General features: G+C 46.4%; 1 non-coding gene across 1 annotated transcript; it reads right to left on the reverse strand.

Moving 5' to 3' along the window:
* Positions 1 to 4,173: 4,173 nt before the first annotated feature.
* LOC119931055 lies at positions 4,174 to 4,311 on the reverse strand. Its single transcript, XR_005451923.1, has one exon. It is a non-coding gene; the product is annotated as a small nucleolar RNA SNORA7 (small nucleolar RNA).
* Positions 4,312 to 5,359: the final 1,048 nt, after the last annotated feature.

A 5,359-nucleotide genomic window follows, 5' to 3' on the forward strand; every position in this document is an offset into this window, starting at 1 on the left:
TCTAAAAGCTGCCACGGGGGAGAAAGCTTTAAGTGGGGAAAGGCCAGGGAACAGCTCAATGCCAAGGTTACCTGGTCACTGGGCAGAATCACTTAAGAGAAGTACTTAAGAAGTACTTTGAGAAGCATCGTGGCTCAGTGGAAAGAGCCCGGGCTTTGGAGTCAGAGGTCATGAGTTCAAATCCCGGCTCCACCAATTGTCAGCTGTGTGACTTTGGGCAAGTCACTTCACTTCTCTGTGCCTCAGTTCCCTTATCTGTAAAATGGGGATTAAGACTGCGAGCCCCCCGTGGGACAACCTGATCACCTTGTAACCTCCCCAGCGCTTAGAACAGTGCTTTGCACATAGTAAGTGCTTAATAAATGCCATTATTATTATTATTATTAAGGAGGGCTGATACTTCCATTTTAGCAGTATGGCCTAGTGGAAAGAGCACAACCCTGGAGTCAGAAGATGCTGCCTCCACCACTTGCTTGCTTCTTCACCTTGGGCAAGTCACTTTACTTCCCTGTGCCTCCTTCATTCATTCAATCATATTTATTGAACACTGTGTGCAAAACACTGTTCTAAATGCTTGGGAGAGGACAGTATAGCAATAAGCAGACACACTCCCTGGCAACAATGAGTTTACAGTCTGGAGGGAAGACAGACATTAATAATAATAAATAAATAAATAAATTGCAGATGTTTCCTCATCCGTAAAATGGGGATTAAATCCTACTCCCTCCTACTTAGACTGTGAGATCCGTGTGACAGTGCTTGGCACATAATAAATGCCCAACAAGTACCTTAATGGCATAGTGGATAGAGCACAGGCTTGGAAGTCAGAAGGTCATGCGTGGGTTCTAACCCACTTCGCCCACTTGTCTGGTGAGTGATCGTGGGCAAATGACTTCACTTCTTTGTGCCTCAGTTACCTCATTTGTAAAACGGGGATAGAGACTATGAGCCCCACGTGGGCCAGGGACTGTGTCCAACCTGATTTGCTTGTATCCACCCCAGTAATTAGTACAGTGCATGGCACACAGTAAGTGCTTAACAAATACCACAATTATTATTATTAATAATTAATTTCTGATGAAGGAAAAAGTCAGCTCACCTCCCTTGGAACCTCTTTAACTCAATAGAAATTCATCAGTATAGCTACATTGCTCAAGTTCTTTTCGTAATTTGGGTAAAAATAGGGTATTTGACCTGGATTCAGTAGAGTGGATTTAGTACAGTACAGAGCACTTAGTACAGTGCTCTGCACATAGCATTCAGGAAATACCGTTTATGATTCAGATGTCAGTCCTGTGGGAAAGGCCGCATCTTCATTCATTCATTCAATTGTATTTATTGAGCGTTTACTGTGTGCAAGGTACTGTTTTAAGGGCTTGGGAGAATACAATATAACAACGGACACATTCCTGCCCACAGTGAGTTCACGGTCTAGTGGGGGAGACAGGCATTAATATAAATAAATAGATAAATTAATTAAAGGTAGGTACAGATATATGCAAATGCACTGTAGGGGTGGGAGGGAGGAAGAGTGAAGGAGCAAGTAAGAGAGTCGCAGAAGGGAGTGGGAGAAGAGGAGAGGAGGGCTTAGTCAGGGAAGGCTTCTTGGAGGAGATGTGCCTTCAATAAGGCTTTGAAGTGGGGGAGAGCAATTATCTGTCTGATATGAGGAGGGAGGGCATTCCAGGCCAGAGGTAGGATGTGGGCGAGAGGTCGGTGGCGAAATAGATGGGATTGAGGTACAGTGAGAAGGTGAGCATTAGAAGAACAAAGTATGCCAGCTGGGTTGTAATAGGAGAGTAGTGAGCAGAATGGAGTATGGACTGGAGTTGGGAGAGACAGGAGGCAGGGAGGTCAGCAAGGAGGCCGATACGCTAATCAAGGCAGGATAGGATCAGTGTTTGCGTTAATGTGATGGCAGGTTGGACAGAGAGGAAGAGGCGGATTTTGGAGTTGTGAAGGCAGAACTGACAGGATTTAGCGATGGCTTGAACATGTGCATGGAACGAGAGAGAAGAGTCAAGCAGAATGCCAAGGTTACGGGCTTGTGAGACAGGAAGGATAGCGGTGTGTGCCTTCAACAGTGATGAGAAAGTGAACGGGAGGACAGGCTTTGGGTGGGAAGATAAGAAGTTAAAATGCGGGGGGCCAGGAGCTAATTGTGTTGTGAGAAGCAGCATGGCCTAGTGGATCGAGCATGGGCCTGGGTTCTAATTCCAACTCCGCCACCTGTCTGCTCTGTGACCTTGGACAAGTCACTTCACTTGTCCGTGCAGCAGTTACCTCATCTGTAAAATGAGAATTAAGACTGTGAGCCCGATTTGTACTTCCCAAGCGCTTAGTACAGTGCTCTGCACACAGTAAGTGCTCAATATATTCAAATGAATGAATGAATGACAGGGATTAGCTTGTATCTACCTCAGTGCTTAGTACAGTGCCTGGTGCATGGCAAGTGCTTAACACATACAATAAAAAATAAAATAAAGGGGGCCCAGTGTGCTGGGGTACTTTCTGTCCAAATGGTGATTGGAAAATATGTACTGTAGTGGAAATGTCTGTAGCAGTTACTATTTTCCTGTTGGTTCTGCCCCTTCTCCACAGTATTCTGGTGCTGCTTATTTTATGGTTCTTTTATTTTACTTTAAGGAAATGCATTGTTAAGGATGTATTATGTGCCAAGCACTGTCACGTGGATCTCACAGTCTAAGTAGTAGGATGTAGGGTTTAATCCACATTTTACAGATGAGGAAACACCTGCAATTTATTTATTTATTTCTATTAATGTCTGTCTTCCCCTCTAGACTGTAAGCTCATTGTTGCCAGGGAATGTGTCTCTTTATTGTTACATTGTTCTCTCCCAAGTGCTTAATGCAGTGCCCAATAAATATGATTGAATGAATGAATGAATGAGGCACAGGGAAGTGAAGTGACTCACCCAAGGTCAAACAGCAGGCAAGCGGTGGAGTCAGAAAATATACTTGCGTATATACTTACTTATACCCATCTACAGACGTCTCCTTCCAGTTGTAATGTTGAGTGAGAGGAGGTTTGCCATGAGAAGCAGCGTGGCTTAGTGGCAAGAGCACGGGCTTGGAGTCAGACAGAGGTGGTGGGTTCTAATCCCGACTCCGCCACTAATCAGCTGTGTGACTTTGGGCAAGTCACTTCTCTGTGCCTCAGTTATCTCATCTGTAAAACGGAGATTAAGATTGTGAGCCCCACGTGGGACAACCTGATTAACTTGTATCTACCTCAGTCAATCAATCAATCAATCAATCGTATTTATTGAGCACTTACTGTGTGCAGAGCACTGTACTAAGCGCTTGGGAAGTACAAGTTGGCAACATATAGAGACGGTCCCTACCCAACAGTGGGCTCACAGTCTAGAAGGGGGAGACAGAGAACAAAACAAAGCATATTAACAAAATAAAATAAATAGAATAGATATGTACAAGTAAAATAAATAAATAGAATAATATGTACAATCATATATACATATATACAGGTGCTGCGGGGAAGGGTGCTTAGAACAGTGCTTGGCACGTAGTAAGCGATTAACAAATACCATTATTATTATTATTATTCCACTCCAGAGAAGTGGGTTTGAAGACAAGAGTGTATTTGGCCTCCTGATTTATCTTGCCAACCTGGGCAATCTCCCATATCTTCCCAGCCCCGGAGAGCAGGTGAAACCATTCCCCACAGCCGAAAGATCGTAATTTGGCCCTTTCTGTTTGCCTCCTGCCTCTCATCAGACTTCACGAGGTGTTTACCCATGGCAGAGAAGTCTTATTTTTCCCCATTCCGTTGGCTTCCTGCCTTTCATCAGCAGTGAGTCCAGCCACCGCTTTGGAATCCCGGTGTTAAGCCCTCTCTGAGAAGCCGAGGGTTAGAGGAAATAGTTTCCTGCTGCGCTGTCAGGCACTGTAATAAGCGCTGGGCTTTTGTCTTGTCTTATGCCATCGAGTCATTTACGACCCACAGCGGCATCACGGACACATCTCTCCCAGAACGCCCCACTCTCCATCTGCAATCGTTCTGGTAGTGGATCCAGAGAGTTTTCTTGGTAATAATCTGGAAGTGATTTACTATTGCCACCTTCCGCTCAGTAAACTCGAGTCTCCACCCTCGACTGTCTCCCATGCCGCTGCTGCCCGGCACGGGTGAATTTTGACTTGTAGCAGATTGCCTGCCGCTCACTAGCCACTGGCCAAGCTAGGAATGGAATGGGTAGGCCTCTGCTTGCCTCTTCCTCCCTTAACCGAGACTGGTAGAGTACTAAAAACTCTCCAGGTGCAACCCTGAGAGGGGAAGGGCTGGGGTAGATACAAGTTAATTGGGTTGTATTCGGTCCACATCCCATGGGGGGGGCTCACAGTCTTAATCCTCATTGTACGGATGAGGTACCTGAGGCACAGAGGAGCAGAGCAACTTGCCCAAAGTCACACAGCAGTCAAGTGGCAGGGCCGGGATTAGAAGCTGGGTCTTTCTGGCTCCCAGGCCCGGACTCTGTTCACTAGGCCACGCTGCTCAAACTGACCTAAAAATGGATGATATTCCTACAGGACCTGGGCTTCCATCCATCCAGAAATGTCCTTCCCCAGGAATCTAAACCATCTTCAGGGTGCCGAAAATGTTTCCTTTTTGGCCAAGAAGCAGCTGCACACAGATGCTTCATTCATTCAATTCAGTCGTATTTATTGAGCTCTTACTGTGTGCAGAGCACTGTACTAAGCGCTTGGGAAGTACAGGTTGGCAACATATAGAGACGGTCCCTACCCAACAACGGGCTCACAGTCTAGAAGGGGGAGACAACAAAACAAAACATGTAGACAGGTGTCAGAGTCATCAGAACAAATAGAATTAAAGCTAGATGCACATCGTTAACAAAATAAATAGAATAGTAAATATGTACAAGTAAAATAGAGTAATACAGCTGTACAAATATATATATATATATACGAGTGCTGTGGGGAGGGGAAGGAGGTAGGGAGGTGGGGATGGGGAGGAGGAGAGGAAAATGGGGGCTCATTCTGGGAAGGCCTCCTGGAGGAGGTGAGCTCTCAGTGGGGCTTTGAAGGAAGGAAGAGAGCTAGCTTGGTGGATGTGTGGAGGGAAGGCATTCCAGGCCAAAGGGAGGACGTGGGCCGGGGGTCGACGGTGGGACAGGCGAGAACGAGGCCCAGTGAGGAGGTGAGTGGCGGCAGAGGAGCGGAGGGTGCGGGCTGGGATGGAGAAGGAGAGAAGGGAGGTGAGGTAGGAGGGGGCGAGGTGATGGACAGCCTTGAAGCCGAGAGTGAGGAGTTCTCTGTGCCTCAGTTCCCTCATCTGTAAAATGGGGAGTAAGACTGTGAGTCCC

The sequence above is a fragment of the Tachyglossus aculeatus genome, chromosome 7 (assembly GCF_015852505.1).
Source record: "Tachyglossus aculeatus isolate mTacAcu1 chromosome 7, mTacAcu1.pri, whole genome shotgun sequence".
In the NCBI taxonomy this organism is placed as follows: Eukaryota; Metazoa; Chordata; class Mammalia; order Monotremata; family Tachyglossidae; genus Tachyglossus; species Tachyglossus aculeatus.